The following is a 24,130-nucleotide window of genomic DNA, read 5'->3' as shown; positions in this document are numbered from 1 at the left end:
CCTCCCTCGAGACCTGTTCCCGGGGTTCCTTGGCTGGGAGGGTTATAGCCTTCTGTCTCACCTGTGTGTCCAGATCAGACTAGTCTTCCCAAGGCAAGCACAAGGCCACTCATATTCCTCCGGGGACGGGGACAGCATGCGCGCCCATCCATCCTGCTGGGGGAGCTCATGCTTGGCTCTGCCTCTATCTGGGGGTGGGAGAGAGAAAGGCAAGACCCCAAGTGAGCACCTAGGAAAGGCACCCCATGACAAGCAACTAAAGACTTTTGTACTAAACAGTTTTAGTAAGGTGGCTGAATATTTATTAAAAGTGAAAATAAATATAACAAAATGCACAGAAAAAATTTTTGTTCACAAAAGCAACAACAACACACAAAAAAGAAAAATCACTGGGAATTAATAAGATGTGCACAGGACTGAGATGAAGAACACTCTAAAACTTTACAGGGGGATGTAAAAGAAGACTCTGAACAAAGAAATGAGCTGTCTTCCTGGATTAAAATGATGAGAATTACAAAAACGTCCTTTCTCCCCAAAGTTATGTTTCTATTTAATGCTATCGTAATTCTGAACTTAACAAAATGGATTGAAATGTAATTTGAAGGACATACATGCATAGTACTGGCCAAGAGGTATTTTCAAAAGGAGAATACTAAAAATTAAAATGCCAAAATAAATAATAAATAGCACAAAAATTAAGTCTGTGGTACTAGCACAGAAACTAACAGGCCAAATGATTAGAGGCTCAAAAAAGAAATGAAAATACTACATGAAATTTAAAAATTTTGCAGCCCCAGAATATTTCTTACATGAGGAGCTCGTACAAATCAATTAGGAAAAACACATCCCACAACAATAAGGAGCATGAAGATGACTGGGCGACACAGAGAAAGAAAACATGAATGGCTGCTAAACATGAAAATTACAAGTAATAAAAACATTCAATAAAAATAAGGTGCATTTTTTTTCTATCAGTTATCAAAGCTGAAAACATGATAACAGACTCCACTCGAAAGGACTGAGGACAAGGACATGGGTTTTGATCAGCTTCTTGGGGGGTAGAAGGGCAATTGGGCAAAATGCACAGAATTTTAAGTGAGCACATTCAATCCAGTAATTCCATTTCTAGGAAGTTATCTTCAGGAAATAATGTGCAGAAATAGAATATTCAGCGACGAGCAGTGTGATGTTATCTAAAGTATAAAAAATTCAAGGAAACTTCATTATCAACAATAGTGGGTTAGATACACAGAGGCCAAAATACTAGGCAGCCACTAAAAATCATGGCAAGGAGATGCTTTTGCCATTTATAAGCGTGATGATAGGGTATTCACGCTCCTGGGTGGGACGGGCCTCCCTCAAACCTTGCTCCCTCAAACCTTGTTGCAGCTTCAGCGTGTTACCCATCTGACGTGGAAAAAAAAAATGGCAAAGATAATACATGTGATGTCAGAAAATGGTTACATTGCATCAGGTAGAAACAGTTAGTTATGAATTCCATTCTTCTAACAAAAGACTTATTGAGTAACTAACATATGCTAGTAAACAGCAGTGCACAGACTAAATAAAACTCCTGCTCTCATGGGAACTAACAATCCATTATAAATTTTGTAAACTGAAATGTAAGGTATGGTTCCAATTTAGAAAAGAAAAAAGGTAGATGTGTTTGGAAGAGCGTCAGGAAAGGCACAAAATGAGGCGTTGAAAGTAAGTGATTGCCTCTGAGTTTGGGATTCAGGGTGGCTATTGTATTCTTTTTTGGTGCTTTTCCGAGTTTTCCAAACTTTTTATAATAAACATATATTAGATTTGTGGCCAGAATAAAAACCAAAAAAAGTCCTTTTTTTCAAAGAATGCAAGTAGAGACATATATAATAGGTAGCTTTTAAAAAATGGGTTTTGTTTTTTTTTTTTGTAAACACATTGTCCACTGCTGTAGAGAAGACAGGCTAGATGGGGGTGGGTTGGCAGCTCTGGGAGGTGAAGAGGAACAGGCCTTCCCCTATCAGCAGAAGTGGGTGTGGGATTCATATAACACAGGATGGGCAGTGGGAGGAAAGCAAAAGGAACATCTTAAAGGTCTTCCTCTAATATCCTTCACCACAAAACCATACTAATCCTGATTACAGCGTTTTTCCCATAAGTCAGTGTCCTGTCATCCCCGCGCATGGCTTTGGCCCAGGCCTCCCCTGAGCAACCAGGACAGACAGACCCCGCTGCCTTTTCAGAAATTAGGTTTCAGAATTGGTGACTCATTCATTGATCACTGTTCACTTTCATTCATCAAAAGTTGTCATTTTTGGCCCCTTCTAGTGTCCAGGCAATGTAGCCAGGATCCTTTCCCAGACCCTGAGCTGTTATAGGGGCCCCACTCATCCCACCCATGACAATCAATGCAGCCAAGTCCAAGCCAAGTCTTTCTTCCAGCGAGACGCGGGGTGCCAGAGTCAGCCATGGGTAGATCTTGCCCACGGGAATCAGAGTGATGATGGTCTGTGCATGCTGGCCACCCCTCTTGCGGTTTCTTGCCCTTGTGTGGATGGAGCTCTGGGCTGGAGTTTGGTGTTTTCTCTTAGTGGCACGGGCTAAGAAATAACATAGCTCAGGTGGTGGTTAATGATTTAAAACATTATGACACGTGCAATGGCTTGGCACCAGCTCGCTGTGGTTCTCCCAACCCAGGTAGCAGGAGCGCCCGAGGGCAGCCTCCGAGGCTGACCAGGGCCTTTATCACCATGTTCCTGCCCTCTCCTTCCAATCGCTTCTGTTACCCCGGTTCTCCCTTTCCATCGCCCTTACCCTTCCACATCCCACACAAACTCAGCCTCATGATTTTCCAGTCCTCACGCTGTTTTTCCCATCATGCCAGGGCCATTCGACCTCTGCTGTCCCTCATCCTTCACTACCATCCCTGTCCAGCCCCCCAACCACGCTGCCCACCCCCCACCTCCCTATCAATCACTTTAGTCAGTGCTCAGGATTTGCCCCCGGTGCCGAGGCCACAGTGACTGGGGCTCAGTGCTCCACTCCACGCGGTGCTCACCCCGGGGCCCCCGGGCTACTGAGAAGAGGTGGGTGTGGGTAGTCAGCGTGGTAGGCTCAGGCTCTGACAGTGGGACACCAAGGATGGGGGGGCAACGAGGGGCTCCTGGCCCAGGGGTGCTCCGAGTCCACGTTCACCCCAGAACAAAGATGAAAATGACTCCTATGACCTGGCTGCTCCTCTTGGACCACAACTGGGACCACATGGGTACTGGTCCGAGCCAGGATGAACGAAGCTTTACCTGACTCCATGGCCCTTCCAGATCCACACCTTTTTTCTCCCCACTCATAGCACTCCCTGGAAGAGTCGTTTATACTCACCATCTCCACTTCCTCACCTCATAGTCTGTCCACTGAGGTGTCTGTCACCCGACAAAATCACTGACCACCATGCTGCCAATTCCAGTATCCGTGTCTTTGTTCCCATCTTGCTTTTTTTGCTCAGCGGCTTTCAACTCAGCTGAGGGGAATTCTTTTCCTGAACCTTTCCTCTCTTCCTTGCATGGCCACACGCTCCTTCTACCTCCCTGGCAGCCCCTGTCCTCTCCTTTGTCGGTGTCTCTTCAGGAGCAGTCCTACCTCAAAATGCTGCAGTGCCCAGAGCTGGGTCTCCAGGGCGCCATCTGCACTCACTTCTCAGGTGCCCTCTTCTAGCCTAACGTTGTAAGTCCCGTCTATGCTCCAACGATGACCAAACCCACTCCCAGCCTGCCCGCCCTCCTGAGCCTCAGCCTCCTACATCTAGCTAACTTCTTGGCAGCTCCCACTGCACATCTGAGGGCGTCACCAGCGAGCCATGACTGCGTGGACGTCGGGGCAGCTTTCCCAGCATCCGACCCACTCCTCCCCCTTTGGTAAATAGCTACTGCCCCCCACAAACCCAGGGCTGGGCTCAGCTTGGTGAGGACAGTTAGCATAACCCCATTCCCGTTTGTCTTTGTCACAGTGACTGGTTTCTAAGTTGGCCTGGCGAAACCATGCCTGAGTTCCCGGCTCTTCAGTTATCAGAGTCGGTACCGTCCCCTTGGTGTCCAGGCCGGTTTACTTGTACTTCCTGTCACTTGCCGATCAGAGCACCATGACCTGTGGAATAGAGAACAGGACCCGCACCTTCCCGCCGCCCCCCTACCCGCTCTCTGTGCTCTTCGGCACTTCAGCTGCCCGATCCCTTGGGCGCTCGGCCCAAATCCTTTGACTCACCTCTGACTCCTTTAGCGCTCCTGCACCCCGCGGCCTGTCTGTCAGCAACTTCTTTCAGTTCTGCTTTCGAAATACATGGAGAGTCCATCCGTTCCTACCCTTGTCCCACTGCTGTCCACTCTGTCACAGCTGCTAGCCGACTCTTTGAAAAACCTAAAATAGATCATGCCCTTAGCCTGCTCTAAAACCCTCCGATTTGGAACAGGATCGAGAAGCCTCACCAAGCCTGCAGGCTCTCTGCGACCCAGCCCAGCCTGCGTTTCTGGTTCATCACCTCCCACTGCCCCTCCTCAGGAACACTGGCCTCCGCTTCCCTGAAGACTCCCGTACCCCTTGGAAAGCCCTGGCACTGCTCTTCTGTACCTCCATTCTTCCTATGGTTGCCTGGCCCCCTCTCGTGGTGGCCTTGCCTGAGGACGCAAGCTCATGTGCCCACCTAATTAATTTTTTTAATATCACTTATCACTGCCTGAAATTACTTGTTTGTGCGGATACAGTTTTGTTAGGATACAGTCTTGTCATTGCTGTATCCTGAGACCCAACAATCATTGCGTTTGGACAGAGTGTGAATTCCAGCAATGTCTGTGGCCACCATGGAAGCAGGAGGTGGCCGGGGCCGGCCGCGGTGGGATGCTCTGCCCCACCGCAGTGGGAGCCCAGAGTTTGCGGTCAGTCTTCTGGGCAGAGAGAGTGTGGAGGCAGGTGAGAGGTGCAGGGGAGAATTCATGAGGCTTTTTAGGGAGTGTGTTTCCACATCGTGGTTCAGGCCCATTTTCTCTGACGCTGGGAGCTGTTCTATGGAAAAAGCATCAGAGAAAAGAGGCCTGAGAAACTTCTGCAGCTGCAGTCAATGGGAAGCCCCAACTCAGAGAAGCCCTGGGTCAGGGTGTGTGTGGGCAGGTCTCAAATCACCCTGAGGCTTTTGGTCACAGATTCCACATCTGCTGTGTCCCAGAGTCCCAGGTGCCAGTGACAGCCTTGACCACTGCAGCTCTGACAACACGTGATGCCGTCTGGAAGGGACTGGTCACTGCTGCCATCTTGAGCCTCTGGTCAGACCTGGGGCTCTGCCGGACTGAGGCACTCAGGCCAGGGAGGGGCTGCGGCACACGTTTCCTGGCATGTGTTTCCTGGCACATACTTTCTTTTATATGAGCAAATATTGTTGCTGGGGCCTTGGCCACAGCTTCCTGCCTTCTTCTAACATCAGAAGCCACAATCACAGTTTCAGTGACTGCCCTGCCAGGCTAGTCTTGGCTTCAGAGACACACAAGGCACTAGTCTTGGTTTTAGAGACACATGACTCCACTCCCAGCCTTTCCCAAGGTAGAGGGTAGTTTTAGTGGCAGCCAGATTGATGTATTGGGTGGGGCAGCTTGGGCCCTGGACAAACAAGATAGCTCTGGGCAGATCTGCGTTGAGCAGAGGTGGGGCAGAGCACCCTGCCGTTCCAACTCTGTGCTCTGCAGCACCCTGCTGATCCACAGGGCAGGGTTGCAGATGCAGGTACTGAGGGGTCACCTGCAGTCTAACATCCTGTGACCTTCACTCAAGCTCTCACTGGCCTCAGGATGGACACCTGCCCCGCTCTCCCATCACAGTGACCTGTCTATGGAGCTCCATGGAGCCACTCTCTCCATCACCTCTGCACTGTTGCCCATGGGTGGAGGAGGCACTTCCACGATGTGACCACCGCAGGGGCTTCAAGCTAGATGCTTCTAGCTCTGGGCCACAACAGAGGTTGTTTCCTGTTAATTGCTTAGAGATTATCTGATGGATCCCTCCCTTCTGCCCCAGGCACGCTGATTCCTGGAATAGGCCCTTGCCCTGCCCTGGGCAAGCATGCAAAGTGTTTTCCCCTTGTGGGGGGGAGGTGTCATGCCCCGGTACCCCATCTATCTTCCCTGTTCTACATAACCCTTTAGCACCTGCCACATGGCCTTTTGCTGCTGCCCAAGATGTGCCTTGTATGTAAGTTCCCCTAATGAGCTCTTGATGTAATGATGGAGTTGTCAGCTTCTTTCTTTGGTCTCTTGGCCCTGGGGAATTTTACATAAGACCATGCCGCTTCCTCTGCCTGGAAGACCTTTCTCACTGTCTCTAGTCAGCTGATTTCTCATCTTATCCTTCGAGTCAGTCCTCGGGGCTCTCCTTCTGGAAGCCCTCCATAAATCCTCACCTGCTGGGTGGAGGGCACTGCTCTCTGCTCCCACGGCCCCTCACTGAATTGTAGTTCTCAAGGAAGCTAGCTCCGAGAGCCACCTAGACCACCATATAGAAAAATCACTATCCCTCCCTTCTCTTATCAACATTCCTTGTTCCCTTGTTCTGCTCTATGTTTCCCAAAGCGTTTATTACCCCCTAACGTGTCTCTCCATGATGAGCTTCTCAAAGACAGAGATCCATGGTTATTTTGTTCACTTATGTACCCTAAGCCCTTAGAGCAGTGCCTGGCAATCAGTGGGTGATCAATGAATATTAGTGGAATGAATGAATAAATAAAGGAACCATAGTTGTCTGTTTACTTGTTGGTGAGCTCCTTGAGGGCAAAGACTGAAGTCCTCTCTATATACTCAGCACTCCACACAAGACTGTGCGGAACAGGCATCGATAAATTAAAGTCTTTAGTCTGGCATTCAAGGCTCCCATTGTCGATAACCATGCTTTCTAGCCAGCCTCATTCAACAAAGTGTAGTGAGTGGAAAGAGGTTTTGACTGAAAGGGCAGCCACCTGGGTTGGCTTTCCCCTCCTCACTGTGGGTTATCCCTGGCTGCCCACTCTCTCAATGCCTGGATCACCGAATAAATGAGACAGATGCTGCCCAAATCTCCTGCCAGCCATCAGTGGACAGTCATTGTAACCTCTGAGCAAGTGTGTGGGCATCAGCATGAGTATGTGTGACCACAGGATACTGCAGTGGGGACATTCAGAAATAATCGAGGGATACTGTAGGGACCTGTTGTGTGGGGGTAAAGGGCAATTCCTGCAATTGTTCCAATTCCCCAAATAACAGTGGGAGGGGGGACTGCAAATTATAAATCCATGAGGAAGAGACCAATTCTTCATTAAATGGTGATGAGGAAAATGGCTATTGGGGAGAAAAAGCCAGTTAAAATCTTTACATCATGCTACCCAACAAAATTCTAAAAATTAAAAGTGTAGTGAGCCCTAGCTGGTCTGGTTCAGTGGTTAGAGCATTGGCCGGCCGACTGAAGGGTCCTGGGTTCGATTTCGGCCAAGGGCATGTACCTCAGTTGCAGGCTCGATCCCCGGCCCTGGTCAGGGCGTGTGCGGGAGGCAACCAATCGATGTGTCTCCCTCACATCGATGTTTCTTCCCTCTCCCTCTCTCTCTTTCTCTCTCTCTCCTCTCTCTCCCTTCCACTCTCTCTGAAAAGCAATGGAAAAAATATCCTCAGGTGAGGATTAAAAAGAAAAAAGTGTAGTGAGAAAGATGGACAAATGGCAATTAAAAGAGGAGGACAACCTTAAAAGACAGAATTCAGTGTCCTTTTCAGGAGTATATATTGTGAGTAATAAATGCCTTAGTAATAGTCAGAACCTCTTTGAGGTGTTTTTAGAAAGACCACTGATCTGTTGTCGTGTGTTTTTTTTAAAGTAACTTTTTTGGTTCCTTAGGGTAAATGAAGAAGAAAAGTAGGGGAGCAGTATGTCAGGTGTGGGGTCAGTTATCCATTTATTAAATGTAATTTCAAGGGTCTTAAAACAACAATTTAATACAAGTGGGTTAAATAATGTGGCTGCTGCAACCAGCTGAGGATTCTGAAACCATTCAGTGGGATCCCTGGAGTAGGTGCCCCTAAAATTAAATGCCCATGCGCTTCAACTAGAGAAAGGCCTGGAGCAGTGGCCCCTTCAGGGCAGCGTCCTCGGGTGGTGGGCTCACAGCCCACACTGGGCAGCGAAAAAGAGGAGACGAGGTTGGGAAGGACGGAACTGCCACCCAGACCTCAGACCCCTCCTGGGCACCTATGGTCTCTGGGCTCTTGCTTTCCTTACTAACTTTTGTTATTTCCCAGGAAGCCAGGGAAAGAAGACCTGATGACAATTAAATAAAAGCAGAACACTGGGAAATATGAACCCAGTTGTGTTTTCCTGGTAAAGTCTGTAGCCTCACAAGGCTTCCCTAATGCCTGCAGCTAGGGAGGACACTACCTCAGAAACAGAGAAAAGGCTTGTGACGTTCAGAAGCCTAGACTCTTAAGGACTCAGGACACCAGGAGGGAATGCAAGATGATTTGGGGCCAGGCTTCTTTCCCCACTCAGTACAGGTTCTCTGGACTTGTGGGAAGGGGTGTTTGGGGTAAAGGCAGCCAAGGAAAGAGGGAAGATGCCTGGGAAAATGGGAGTCAAAGTCCTATCCCTTCCTTTGGTTTGGCCAGGAAGAGTTAAGAGATTGCAGTGCAGAAGGATCCTCTTTTGTCTGGCTTAGCTCTAGGTCTTCCAAACTAGTAGAGAGGGGAAAATGAAAAACAACTGAAGCCCTGGTCGGGTAGCCCAGTTGGTTAGAGCATCTTCCGGACATGCCAACATTGGGAGTTTGATCCCTCTCAGGGCGCATACAAGAATAAGCCAGTGAATGCATAAATAAGTGGGACAACAAATTGATGTTTCTCTCTCTCTCTCTCTCTCTCTCAATTCAATAAAAATTTTGAAAGTAAAAGACTGGAGAAAGACATACCATGCAAGCAATAACCAAAAGAAAGTGAAGGAAGGCAAAGCAGACTTTAAGGCAAACATCCTTTTAGAAAAAAAAGGGCCCTGGCAGGTGTTGTTCAGTGGTTAGAGCGTCAGCCCCTGGCATGGAAGGGTCTCGGGTTTGATCCCCGGCCCCAGCCCGGGTGCATGCGGGAGGCAACCAACCCATGTATCTCTCTCACATGGATGTTTCTCTCTCTCCTTCTCCTTCCCTCCCTCCCTTCCACTCTCTGTAAACATCAGTGGAAAAAACATCCTCAGGTAAAGATGAACAACAAAGGCCAAAAGGAACAGAAGGATTTGTAACACTCACTGTCATGTCACAACAATGAACCGTTTGATTCAAGAAGATACAAGTTAAATATCATATTCATAACCTCAAAATACGCAATGGGACATGAACAGAACTGCAAGGATAGACAAATTCACAACCATGGTGAAAGGTTTTCACTGCCACTCTGACTGGAAGAAGAACACACCAGAAATTCCAACACTTTATTAAGGATGCAGAGCTTTGAACACCACAGTGAGAAAACCTGACTAAATGAAAATGCTGATAACTACATTTTGCATAAAATACTGTGTCCAATAACAAAAACTATAGCTTCTCTTCAAATATACATGGAAAATTTATAAAACTCAACCATATTCTAGACCATAAGTCAATCTTAAATTTCAAAGATGACCTCACCTAGAAGTGCACTGTCTGATACAGCAGCTATTAGGCACATGCTAAGCATGTAAAACGTGGCTAGTCCTTTTAAGATGTGTCATATATGTAAAATATACGCTGTATTTTGAAGACCTAGTATGAAAAAAATTAAAACAATGTAAAATACAGCATTAATAATTTTTATATTGATTACATGTTGAAATGATGCTGTTTAAGATATGTGAGGTGAAATAAAAATAAAACCCATTATTAACATTAATTTCCACCTGCTTCTTATTTATTTTTTAATGTGGCTACTAGAAAATTTTTGAAGTACCTATGTGACTTGTGTTCTATTTCTATTGCATAACACTGATGTAGACAGGGCACACTGTCTGACCACAATACAATTAAGAAGAAATTAGTGGTAAAAAAAACCCAAAAGAATAAAAAAGAAAAGAAAACTAGAAACCCCTAAATACTTAGATATGAAGAAATACACTTCAAAAATAACTCACATTGCCGCTGTGGTTCAGTGGTTAGAGCATGGGCCTGCATACTGAAGGGTCAAGGGTCCGATTCCCAGTCAAGGGCACATGTTGCTGTTCCTCTCTCTCTTCCCCTCCCTTCCTTCCCCTCTATCTAAAATCAATGAAAAAATATCCTTGGGTGAGGACTAACAAAATAAATAAATAAGTAAATAAATAAATAAATAACTCACATGCCAAAGAAGAATATAAAGTGGAAATTATAAAATATTTGAACTGCATGACAAAATATAACTTATCAAAATCTCTGAGATCTTGCTAATGCAGTACATACCGCAAAGTTTAGAGCAAGGGTTGGCAAAATGGAGCCCACAAGCCAAGTCCAACCCACAGCCTAATTTTGTAAATGAAGTTTTACTGGAACATAGTCACACTTCCAATAGAATAGAAGGGTCAATAAAGCTCAATGTTGGTTTTTCGAAAAGACCTGAACAATTAACAAGCCTCTATAAAATAATACAGAGAGGAGAATTAAGCAGTATCAGAACCACCACTATTGATGCTGCAGACATTAAAAAGATACGGGAATATTTTGAAAAGCCATATGCTAACAAAATTTAGAAAAAAGCTAAAAAATTAGTACAAAATTATAACCTCAAAATTGATTCAAAGAAATAGAAAACATGAATAATGCTTAAGCTATAAAATAATGGCTCCAGTAAGAAAACTCTGACCCCAAATGGCTTCAACAGCAAATTCTACCATTCCAAAAAGACATAGTTCCAATCTTAAACAAATGTTCCCAGAAAATATAAGAAAGCATTGCTATGATACCCAAACTAGGCAGATATTGTGACAAAGCAATACCACAGTCATTCTCACTGGAGTGATCACACTTTCCCACCCAAACCATGGCACTTTTGAGGTTTAGAAGATGTGCTATAAATGATAATACCAGGATGACAAATCTAAACTGGGGCTGTCCCAAGCAAAACAGGACCTAAGTTCTCCTAACTATCACTCATAAACAAGATGTAAAAAATCTTCTTAAAAAACTAGCGTACACGAAGTGGCGATACAAAAAGTGGAAATACTATAGGATGACCATGTTGGGTTTACCTGGAATACAGATTATCTATCTTAACATTACAAAACAACTGAATCTGATTCCCCACATTAACCAATTAAAGAAGCGGGCACACACGATCATCTCAATATACGTGGGAAAAAAACATTTCAGAAAATCAACATCCATTCATAGTAAAAAATGCTGGGCAAACCTAGGAACAGAAGGGAATTTTCTTAATCTGATAAAGGATATCTGCAACAAACTTAGAGGAAACATCACTCTTTTTTTTTTGCGGCTTAGGTCCTGCCGGGGAGAGCGCGACGTCACCACATCGATCAGAAAGAAACATCACTCTTAATAGTAAAATGATGAAGTCTTTCCCTTTGAGATCTATAACGAGACAAGGGTGTCTGATACTGCTACTTCTATTTGACACTGTACAGGATGCTTTAAACTGTGTAGTAAAGAAAGAAAACTAAATAAAATATAAAATTAAGTAAAAGCAAATTACTATTCACAGATGATGTACTTGTACATGAATAAAATCCAAAAAGATCTGTAAGTAAAGTTTTAATATTGATTAAAGAGTTTACAAGTTTACTGAATACAAAATTTATCTCTAAAAACCAATTATATTTCTCTGTACCAGAAAAAGACATTTATTAATATGAAAAATTTAAAAATATACAATTTTTTACCAAGTTCCTAGGAATAAACCTAACAAAACATGCAAAAGTTCTATACTGAGAAATTTTTAAATTTTATTAGACATTAAAGACATAATAAAAAGGACTTATTACGTTTGGGATTATAAGGATAGCATTTTACTTAAATTTATTTATAGAATCAATGTAATTCCAAAGTCCCAGAATTTGGGGGGTTGGAGTAGGGGTGGGGGAGAAATTGACAAATGGATTTTTTTTGTTTGCTTTTTTGTTAACCCTCCCTGGAGGATATATTTTTAAAATTTTTTAAAATATATTTTTATTGATTTCAGAGAGGAAGGGAGAAGGAGAGAGAGAGAGAAACATCAATGATGAGAGAGAATCATTGATCGACTGCCTCCTGCACTCCCTCTCCTGCCCACAACCTTGGCATGTGCCCTGACTGGGAATCCAACAGCCATCTCCTGGATCATTGGTCGATGCTCAACCACTGAGCCATGTTGGCTGGGCTCACCAGAGGATATTTTTTCCATTGATTTTCAGAAAGAGTGGAAGGGAGGTGGGAAGGGGCAGAGGGAGAGAGGGTGAGAGAGAGAGAGACAGACAGACAGACAGATCCATGTGTTGCCTCTTGCAGTCCCCCGACCAGGGCCAGGGATTAAACCTGCAACCCAGGTATGTGCCTTTGACCGGGAATCGAACCCTTGACCCTTCCATGCCAGGGGCTGACGCCCTAACCACTGAACAACACCTGCCAGGGCCCTTTTGTTTCTAAAAGGATGTTTGCCTTAAAGTCTACTTTGTCTTCCTTCACCTTCTTTTGGTTATTGCTTGCATGGTATATCTTTCTCCAGTCTTTTATTTTCAAAAAATTTTTAAGTTTTTATTGAATTGAGGGAGAGAGAGAGAAACATAAACATATTGTTCCATTCATTTATGCACTCATTGGTTTGTTTTTGTATGTGCCCTGAGGGAGATCAAACCTACAACCTTGGCATTGATGCTCTAACCACTGAGACACGCCAGCCAGGGCGACAAACAGATTTAAAATTAATGTTGATAAAGAATAGCCAAGATACTCTTGAAAAAGGTCAAGGCAGGAGAACTTGCTCTATCAGATACCAAGACACATTATAAAGTTAAGACAGTGTAATATTGGTTCAAAGAGAGATAAACAGACCAATGGAACAGAATAGATAGCCCAGAAAGAAACCCACACCCACATATATATGAATCCTCAAAATATGAAAGAGATAGTGATGCAAATTAACAGGGAAAGGACAGCTTTTTGGAAAACTGGTGCTGGAACAAAGTAGTATTAATATGGAAACAATTAAAGCACAGCCCTACCTCATACAATCCCAGATAATTAAGGACATCAATGTGAAAAGCAAAACTATAAAGTTGTTAGGTAGTATACCAAAAAATCTCATGGCCTCAAGGAATTCCTAAACAAGACACAAAAGCACTACCCAACAAGAAAAGATTTGACTACATTAAAATGAAGAACTTTGATTCCTCAAAAGGTACCATGGAGTGTGACAAGATAAGAAACAAAGTGGGAGAAGACATTTGCAGCATAATCCTCAGAGCATTAATATCCAGAATATTTTTTAAAATCCTACAAATAGGAAAATTGCAGACAATCCCAGAGAAAACTAGGCAAAGGGTTGAACAGGTACTTCACAACAGAGGAATCCAAGTGGTCAATAAATACATGAAAAGGTACTCAGCCTTGTTAGAAATCAAGATGAGGCAAATTTAAACCACAATGAGATTCATTTATGTTTTCCAGATTGGTATAAATTTAAAAAGCCTGGCAGTATCAGGCAATTGCACATGTTGGCAAGGATGTGGAACAATGGGAATTCTCAAATGCTCCTGGTGGGAATATAAATTGAACAACATTGTGAAATCGTTAAACATTATCTAGTAAAATTGAATATATTCCATGGCCCAGTAATTCCACTGTTAGGTGTGTGTATACACCACATATAATCACAAATTTAGTGGCTTAACGTAACACAAATGTATTACCTCACAGTTCTGGAGGGGAGAATTCCTAAAATCAACGTATCTCTAGGGCTGTGTTCCTTCTAGAACTGTTTCTTTGTCTTTTCCAGATTCTAGAGGCCTCCTGCATGCCCTGGCTCGTGGCCCCTTCCTCCATCTTCAGTGCTCAGTGTCGCAATTTCAAATCTCTCTCACTCTCTCTCTGACCTCTGCTTCTGTCATTTCACCTCTGCTGGATGTGACTCACTTGACTCCCTCTTACAACGACCCCTGTGATTCCCTTGGGCCCACTCAGATAATCCAGGATAACCTTCCCAGCTCAAAATCCTTAATTTAATCACCTCTGCAAAAGTAAGATAACATTCACAGGTTCTAGGGATTAGGACATGGACATCTTGTGGGGTTGGGGAATGGGGTGGGATGTATTTATTCTGCTAATAAGTATATGCACCAGGATAATGTTTATAGCAGATTTGTCTGCAATATAATCAGGAAAAAACTCAAATCCATTCATTTAAACTTTAAAAACAAAGCTAAATTATATTGTTTAGAAATGCATATGTTGGTAATACAGCCAAAAGAAAACCAAAAGTAATCACCATGAAATAGAGGCTAATAGGTTACGTCCTAGCGGAAAGAGGTCATGTTCAGAATCCTGGAGCCTTGGCAATGTTCTATATTTTGATGAGCTCTGGTTATATGGGTGATGGCTTTATAGTTACTTGTTAAACTGTGTATACATGTTTTATACCCTTTTCTGTATGTGTGTTCTATTTTCCATTTTTAAATGTAAAAAATAAATAAAACAAAATTTCTTGCACTTCAAATACTGTAAAACCAAAGAGAATTAGAGAAACTTTTAGAATGAAGGTCATTTGGCAAGATGGCAGAACCACTGCCTTTTCTACCAGCCTCTCTTCTTCTCACCTAAGAGCTCTCCAGGGAAGATCTAAACCTACTTAGCTGACAGTCCCAAATGTCAAATTTATAGAGAACAAATATGCACGAAGAGCCTGGAGCTAGCTGTGCCAGACCCTGCTGTGTGAGCAATAGTTTCACAGCCACTAGAGCCATCTTCACATGGTAAGTCCATTGCTTGCTACCTTACTGCCTGGTGTCTGAGTCCAGAATGTTTATTACCCCAGGACTCCCAGACCAGTCAGTCCCCTATCCTCTATCTAAGACTCCTAGGGCACAGAGAGGGAGCTGCCATGGCCTCACCATGGAAACCTCTGGGTCTGGTACCCATGGTCTCATAAATAGAGAAGATTACAGGCGTAGCAGGGACATACAGGAGAGCAGGCATTGCCTTCCAGGTAATTGAGGAGGCTGGGATGGCCACACAGAAGAGTGACCATGAAATGACTCTCAAGGTGAAGAGGCATTCACTAGGTTGGTAAGGGCCTAAGGTCCCTAAGGAAGGACCAGGAATCAGGGTGGAGAGAACCCTTGCATTGATGCTCTGAGGACCCTGTGGCCACACTGAAAGATCTGGGTGATGGTAAACCTCAGAAGAGTCTCAGGTCTCAGGCTCTACTGAGAAAACATCCAGGCTACACATTTTTGTTTATTGTGGTAAGATTATTTATATATATATATATATATATATATATACACACACACATATATATATATACACATATAATCAAATTATATATATGTGTGTGTATATATATATATATATAAAATCAAATTTACCATTTTAACCCCATTTTTAGTATTTTTAAACTTTTAAAGTTTTTTTCAATTAGTTTATATTCAATATTATTTTGTATTAGTCTCAGGTATACAGCATAGTAGTTAGACAATTATATACTTTACAAAGTGATTCCCTGATATTTCCAGTACCAACCTAGCACCATATATAGTTATTACAATATATTTTTAAAATATTTTGTATTGATTTTTAAAGAGAGAGGAAGGGAGAGGGAAAGAGAGAGAAACATCGATATGAGAGCAAAACATGAATCAGCTGCCTCCTGCATGCCTCACCTCCTCACTGAGGATCGAGCCCACAACCTGGGCATATGCCCTGATTGGGCATCAAACCAGCAACATTTTGGTGCATGGGACAACACCCAACCAGCTGAGCACACCAGCCAGGGCTATTACAATATTATTAACTACATTCCCTATGCTATAATTTACATTCCCGTGACTATTTTATAACCACCAATCTGAACTTCTCAATCTTTTCACCTTTTTCACTCAGTCCCCCAATATCCTGCCCTCTGGCAACCATCAATCTGTTCTCTGTATCTATAAGTCTTTCAAATTATTTGTTCATTAATTCTGTTCTTTAGATTCCATATATAAGTGAAATCATATGGTATTTGTCTTTCTCTCACTGGCTTATTTCACTTGGCATAATGCCCTCCAGGTCCAACGATGCTGTTGCAAAGGGTAAGATTTCTTTCTTTTTTATGGCTGAGTAGTATTCCATTGTGTAAATGTACCACAGCTTTTTTATCCACTCAACTACTGATGAATACATGGGCTGTCTCCAAATCTTGGCTATCATAAATAATGCTGCAATGAACATAAGGCTGCATATATTCTTTTGAATTAGTGTTCTGGGTTTCTTCAGATGTATTCCCAAAAGTGGAATCGCTGGGTCATAAGGCAGTTCCATTTTTAATTTTTTGAGGAAACTGCATTCTGTTTTCCACAGTGGCTGCACCAGTCTGCATTTCCACCGGTAGTGTACGAGGGTTCCGTTTTCTACACATCCTCACCAACAGTTGATTTTTTTATTATTGATGACAGTTATCCTGACAGGTGTGAGGTAGTATCTCACTGTGGTTTCAGTTTGCATTTCTTTGATGACAAATGATGTAGAGCATCTTTTCATATGCCTTATTGGCCACCTATATGTCCTCTTTGGAGAAGTGTCTATTCAGGTCCTTTGCCCATTTTGTAATTGGATTGTTTGTTTTTTTGGTGTTGAGTTGTATAACTTCTCTATTCATTTTGACTATTAACCCCTTATCAGATGAAGCACTGGCAAATATGTTCTCTCATTCAGTGGGTTGTCTTTTTATTTTGTTGATGGTTTCTTTTGCTGTGCAAAACGTTTTTAGTTTGATGTAGTCCCTTTAGTTTATTTTTCTTTTGTTTCCCTGCCCAAGGAGATATATCAGAAAAAATGTTACTAAGAGATGTGTGAGAGATTTTACTGCCTATGTTTTCTTCTAGGAGTTTTGTGGTCTCTAGCCTTACAGTTAAGTCTTTTTATTTTTTATCCTCACCCCTGAATATTTTTTCCATTGCTTTTCAGAGAGAGTGGGGAGAGGGGAGAGAAAGAGAGAGATGTTGATGTGAGAGAGACATATTGATTGGTTGCCTCCCCCACGCATCCTGACTGGGGCCGGAGATTGAGCCTGTAACCAAGGTATATGCCCTTGGCTGGAATCAAACCCAGGACTCTTCAGTCTGTGGGCCAATGCTCTATCCAGCTAGGCACACTTAAGTCTTTAAACCAAGTTGAGCTTATCCTTGTATATGGTATTAGAAGGCGGTCCAGTTTCATTTTTTGCACACGTCTGTCCAATTTTCCTAATATCACTTATTGAATAGTCTGTCTTTACTCCATTATATGTTCTTGCCCCCTTTGTCAAACATAAATTGACCATATAGGTGTGGGTTTATTTAGGGGATCTCTATTCTGTTCATTTTATCTATATGCCTGTTCTTGTGCAAGTGCCAGGCTATTTTGACTACAGTGGCTTTGTAGTATAGTTTGATATCTGGTATTGTGAACCTTCCAAATTTGTTCTTCTTTCTCAACATTGCTGAGGCTACTCAGGGTGTTTTTCTGTTCCATACAAATTTTTGGAATGTGCCATTGGTATTTTAATAGGAATTGTGTTAAATCTATAGCTTGCTTTGGGTAGTATGGACACTTTAATGATGTTAATTCTTCCAATCCATGAACATGGTATATGCTTTCACTTGTTTGCATCTTCCTCTATTTCTTTATTCAACGTCCTATAGTTTTTTGAGTACAGGTCTTTTCCCTCCTTGGTTAAGTTTATCCCTAGGTACCTTATTTTTTGTTGCAATAGTAAATGGGATTGTTTTCTTTGTTTCTCTTTGAGAGTTTATTATTGGTGTATAAAAATGCAATTGATTTCTGGATATTAATTTTGTGTCCTGCTACTTTGTGGAATTCATTTATTAAATCTAGCAGTTTTTTGGTGGAGCCTTTGGGTTTTCTATGTACAGTATCATGTCATCTCTGAATAATGACAGTTTTACTTCCTCCTTTCCTATTTGGATGCCTTTTATTTCTTCTTCTTGTCTGATCACTGTGGCTACAAATTCCAGCACTATGTTGAATAAGAGTGGTGAAAGCAGACATCCCTGTCTTGTTCCTGATCTTAAGAGAAACACTTTTAGTTTTTGCCCATTGAGCATGATATCGGCTGTAGGTTTTTCATATATGGCCTTTATTATGTTGAGGTATGATCCCTCTATTCCCACATTGCTGAGAGTTTTTATCATAAATGGGAGCTGGATTTTGTCAAATACTTTTTCTGCATCTATTGATATGATCATGTAATTTTTATCCTTCACTTTGTTTATGTGATGAATCATATTTATTGATTTGCAGATATTGTACTAGGCTTGCATACCAGAATAAATCTCACTTGGTTGTGGTGTATGATTTTTTTAATATATTGGTGGATATAGTTTGCTAATATTTGGTTGAGGATTTTAGAGTCTATGTTCATCAGAGATATTGGCCTATAATTTTCTTTCTTTGTAATGTCTTTATTTGATTTTGGAATTAGGATAATGCTGGCCTCATAAAAAGAGTTTGGAAGTCTTCCTTCCTCTTGAATTTTTTGGAATAGTTTGAGGAGGATAGGTGTTAGTTCTTTGAATGTTTGGTAAAATTCACCTGTGAAGCCATCCAGTCCAGGACTTTTGCTTGCTGGGAGTTTTTTCATTATTGCTTCAATTTCATTAGTTATTATTGGTCTGTTCAGGTTTTCTGATTCTTGCTGATTCAGTTTTGGAAGATTATATGTTTCCAGGCGTTTGTTCATTTCACCCAGGTTGCCCAATTTCTTGGCATATAATTGTTCATAGTATTTTCTTATAATCCTTTGTATTTATGTGATGTCAGTTGCTACTTCACCTCTTTCATTTTTGACTTTATTTGGGTCAGTTCAGAAGGCAGACATTCAACAGCTGAGCTCTGTGAGAGTGATGCGCTAACTGGAGGTGGATTGGAGACCACGACCTGGGCCCATCCAGCTCTGAATTCTGGGAGTGTGAAGGTCTGGACTAAGGGTCTCTACACAAGATTTTGAGAGTTTGTGAGCAGCTCAGTGCAGACTTCAGGGCATCTCCCAGGACTTTCCAGAAGATACTCAACTTCCTTGAGAACTCCTTAAAAAGTCTTGCTAGGATGTGCTCTTCTCCCTTTGAAGAAATCAGAGATTTGGGTCAGGTGTGGGGAAGGTAGAAGGGGCGTGGCAGGTGCCATGATAGGTCTGGGCGGTGGGTGTCCCAGCCTGGTTGGCAGCTCACCTTGGATATGGGTGTGGGTATGGGCAAGGTTTGCAGGAGTTCTTGTGGATCAGAGGTAAGAGAAGCCAGTCAGCCTTTTAGGGAAGCTAGGAAGGCAAGAGGGGTCTCACTAGGAGCCACAGGGCCTTTGCAACTAAGGTACTGGGTGGTAGCTCTGCCCCCTACTCTGGAGGGGTTGTTGGCAGAGGAGGGAGTAGAAAATGGGAGATGCTCTTATTTGGGAAAGGGCAAGACAAAGCCATGTACTCTGACCTGGAGTGGGCTTTTCTGGTGATGTGGAGACCCCAGGGCCAGAAGAACCCTCCCTGGCCTCACACACCTCAAACTTCTTCAGATTTTCACTGATGGTTAAAGATGTGTTAGAGATGTTGACAAACTTTAAGGTGTTCCTGAAGGCAGGAGGTTCTGCAGCGACAAAGAGTATGTGAGATACGGCTGGGGAGGGGCTGTCCTCCTGTCCTTGTGTGCCATCCCTTCTGCCTCCTTTCCGGGGAGGCCTTCACACGGCCATCCCCCACTCCCCTTGCCCTCAGCCTCACCACTTCTGTCCTGCCCCAGACCCCAGGAAGAACTAAGCTGCCCCAAGGGCGCAGCACCTGAAATGGTCACAGCTCATTCTGGCAAAGCCCAGTCAGGGCAGGGCCTGTCCCCACTCCTGGTTTTGCATGGGCTGGGAAAGGGGCCTGGGTGAATGGGGAACTCCTTAACCAGCTGCAGAAGAACCCAAAGGAAAGGAGGCCAGCTTTGCCAACATACAATTTTAGAACTCCCAAACTTGGGAAAAAACATTTACCACACAACCCCCACAGGAAGCAAAGAACAGACTGATGGAAGTATTTGCAGTTAAGATGCCAGATAAAGGGTTAAGACTACGGTGTGATCATCCTGGTATGCTTGACCCCAATGCACCCAAGCCCAGGCAGCTACCAGCAGGGAGACCAGCAGGGAGGCAGCAGGCCCTCAGGGCTGGGCTCTCATCTTGAGCACATGCAGGGGGAGAGAGAACCCATGAGTCCTGCTGACCTGAGGCCTGTGCCCAGCATGGCCCCAGGTACTCACGGTGGTGATGGTAAGATTATTCTGGATATCAGAGATGACATACCAGTAGCAGGAGGCCTGAGGCTGGGTTGCAGGGGTCCCTAAGTGCAGGGCGTATGGGAGGCTGAGAGGAATGAACATGAGAAGACAGGGGCTGGGGGGAGCAGAAGGGTCTCTACATCTCTGACCTGCTGGGAGTTGTGGTGGTCCTCCCTGACCTTGTGGCAATCTGAAGTGGCCTGGCCTGCATCTTCTCTTATAGGCCCAGTGGCAGGGCAGGGTGGGAAATGGGGTAATGGTGGGGAGGATTTTCAGAAGAGTTTATTTGAGTCAAAACTGACTACAATCTCCACAAAGCAAGATCTCAAATGCTCCAGAGGAGGACAGTTTGCAGTTTCTTTTAAGCATCTGAAGTTAAGGAGGGACCATAAGGAAGATTCCATGGAGGTGGGAGAGAAACAATGTGGGGATTGGATTATAGGCTAGTTAACAAGATTTGGGGCTCTCTTGAGGGTGGTTACACTTATTTTAAAGGTGTGTTAACCTAGATGCACAGAAACAATGGACAGGGCTGCCTAAGGCACAGATCAACCTAAAGAAGTTATATGCCTGGGGCTTGACTACCCACCAAGACCTTCCCAGTTAGTAATTTTCAATCACATCAGATCTTTTTTGTTCACAGAACCTGCATGACAAACACAAAAACATATTCATCATTGTCTGTAACTCAAGATCAGTAAAACTTTTTTTAAAAAACCAAACCAACAAATTTCTATGTGAGAGAAAAACATCCATTAGTTGCCTTCCACAACTGTCCTAACTGGGGATCGAGCCTACAACCCAGGCATGTGCTCTAGACTGGGAACCTTTTGGTGCATGGGATGAAGCTCAACCAACTGAGCCACTCCAGCCAGGCAAGATCAGTAAAACCTGAAGAACATTCTCAAGTGGTTTTACCTCACTTACCAAGGAAGATAAAAGCCTCTGCTTACCAGACAGAGTGAGCACAGGTGAGAGGACAGCCGGACTCTGAGCTCAGTGGGGCCTGTCTGCCTCTGTCCCACCAGGATCTGGTCCTGCAATCCCCTGCGCAGCTCTGATCCTCTGCCACCCACCTGAGGAGGCCTCCCCTTCCCGGCCTGAGAGTCAGACAGAATTTTACCTGGCAACATCATCTACATGGCTAATAATCTGTGTGAAGTCTCAACCACTCCTTAAGAGCCTAGAACACTGTGTTATTAGCACTGAAGTCCCCAAATTGTCACCTCACAGTTTTCAGGCAGCTTCTTTGCCTGTTCCTCCCTTGGCTCTTGGTTTTATCTGAGATAAATACAATGAACACATGAATGCATGTCCTAAATCTTTGTGTTCCAGGTGGGCATCAAGAGAGTGATGGGCACTATATGCCCAAACATTTATTAATAACAATAAAAGCAACATGACCACCCCCAGTTACCCCAGCATTGGAGCTGTGGCCAGTAGACTGGAGATCAACAGACAGAACATTTGCATCCCCAAACCCAACTCTGCTTGAGAGCACTTCCTCTGTGACATTCTAGCTCCGGGTCTGAGCTTCCCCTTCTTCCAGTCTTCCTCGATAGTCCAGGCTGGGTGAGGCTGCCCCATTTCTGGGCTCCCCTCTCCCCCAGGCTTATTGTTCTAAACTGTGATTCTCCATCTGTCTTCCCTATTAGGCTGGACTTGGGGAGGAGCTCCACTCTGCACAGATGGGCCCCAAGGAGACCACTTCCCTGCAGCATAGGATAGAAAGCTGAGGGTGCACAGGTTGAGGCTGTACAGGCCCTAGGAAGGAGAGAGCTGGATGGAACAGGAGGCCAGGCCTCTTCATCGGGGCCAAGGTGGCTTCCCTGAACTCTCTGCCTAGGTGTACATGTGACACCTGACTACACTGGCTGGCTAGGAGCCCTGAGCTGCCTTCTGTACTGATAGAACCAGGCAGCGTGGTCAGGGCCACCAGCGGAAGCATGACTGAGATCATGGGCAGACTATATCTGACACATGATGCCATGGAGAGGGTGGTGGGGGAGCTCGTCATGGTGACTGAGGCCTGGGTCCCTGACAGTCGTAGGCAACCCAGAAAATTCTGCTTGGCCTCTGGGGGAGAGCCGGCATGGACCTCCGATTGGATGGACCCCAAGGGCCAGGACCTTGGATACTGTGTCCCACTCTGAGTGAATTTGGGCCACAGGTTGGACAGAGCCAGACCCACGGGAATCCATAGGGTGGGGTCCAGAGAATCACCCTGAAACCCACAGGGTCTCTTTCCCGCAGACCCCAGGCAGCAGTTCTGGTCTGGCTTTCCTGCCCCAGCCCTAGCAGGGCCCCTCTCGTGTCCACCCAGGGCTGGGCAGCCTCAGCTCATTTCCCTTCCTGATTGCAATCAGCCCAGCCTTGAAGGAGGCTCTCCCTGGGCTGGGCTGACACAAATGCAGGGGGAGGGGTGTTAAATCATGTTCGTGCAGAGGGCAAGGCCTCTCCCAAGGGTTGGGCAGGTCTGTGACCTGTTGAGGAGGGGTGGAAGAGGGTTCCTGTGATTTCATGTGAACCAGCGTCTTTATTATTATTATTATTTTTTTTAATCCTCACCTGAGGATGTTTTTTTCTATTGCTTTTCAGAAGGAGTGGAAGAGAGAGAGAAGCATCAACATGAGAGAGACACATTGACTGGTTGCCTCCACACGTGCACCCCGACCAGGGCCGGGAATTGAGCCTTCAACCAAGGTACGTGCCCTTGGCCGAAATTGAACCCAGGACCCTTCAGTCCGCAGGCTGACACTCTAACCACTGAGCAAAACCAGCCAGGGCCTGAACTATTTTCTTTAGAGTCAAGGCCAATTTCTAAGGAGAATCCAGGGGGAGGCTCAGGCTCCCCTGGTTTCCTGGGAGGTCGCAGAAGGGCTGTGGAAAGTGCCGTTTTCCTCTACAGAGGCAGATGCAGCTCCCTCTGAATCACATTTGTTTGGTGGAACGGCACTCTGTTCCACACACAAGCATAGGTGTTGGGTTGCACTCAGTGCGCCTCTCCAAGGTGGCTAGGCCACACCACCTCCTGCCTCCCTTGCTCTAGCCCTCCTTGCTCTCTTCCCTGCCCATCGGGGCTCCTCCCATGGCCCCATCACCCTGCCTCAGGGAACTTCCACTCTACACTCCGGCCCAGTGAAGCCCTGGATTCTCTCGAGCTCCTCGCACTCTGACTCCAGGCTGCAAGCCCCTCAAGGTCATCCCCAGCAAGTCAACTGACAGACTCCCAACCATACCACCCAACATGGCTCCAACCCCACTTCCCCAAGCCCTCAGATGCCGACTTTGCCAATTTCATTGGGAACATAGGAGCCATTGTCCCCTCCTGCCACCAAGCCACTATGCCTTCCCTTCCAGGTGGACTGGGCCTACTCAGGCAGCCTTTTCGTGAGCTCTTTGCTCAGGTGATACCTGATGATGGGTACTATATAGGTAGTTAGGCAGATATAAGCAGAGCAAGGACAATGGGCCAGGTACAGAAAATCACCAGGGCAGAAAGTCCCAGATGCGTAGCAAGAACCTTACCTCCAGGGTAACCTTTCCTCCCCTAGCATGTTGCTGGTCATGCAGTTTGGACTCCCTGACTTTTCATATTGCTAGTCATGCTGTCTAGACCCCCTGACCTTTTCCTTCCTAAAGATAACATCTAGGCCTCAGTTGTATT

The 24,130-nt window shown here is 44.6% G+C and overlaps 1 pseudogene; it reads left to right on the top strand.

Moving 5' to 3' along the window:
• The first annotated feature begins 1,294 nt into the window (after window positions 1–1,294).
• On the top strand, window positions 1,295–1,413 carry LOC148093224 (small nucleolar RNA U13; annotated as a pseudogene).
• Window positions 1,414–24,130: the final 22,717 nt, after the last annotated feature.

The sequence above is a fragment of the Miniopterus natalensis genome, chromosome 4 (genome assembly GCF_054644295.1).
Source record: "Miniopterus natalensis isolate mMinNat1 chromosome 4, mMinNat1.hap1, whole genome shotgun sequence".
Taxonomy (NCBI): domain Eukaryota; kingdom Metazoa; phylum Chordata; class Mammalia; order Chiroptera; family Miniopteridae; genus Miniopterus; species Miniopterus natalensis.
Note: the sequence above shows the minus strand (reverse complement) of the source record. Positions and strands in the feature narration are given on the sequence as shown.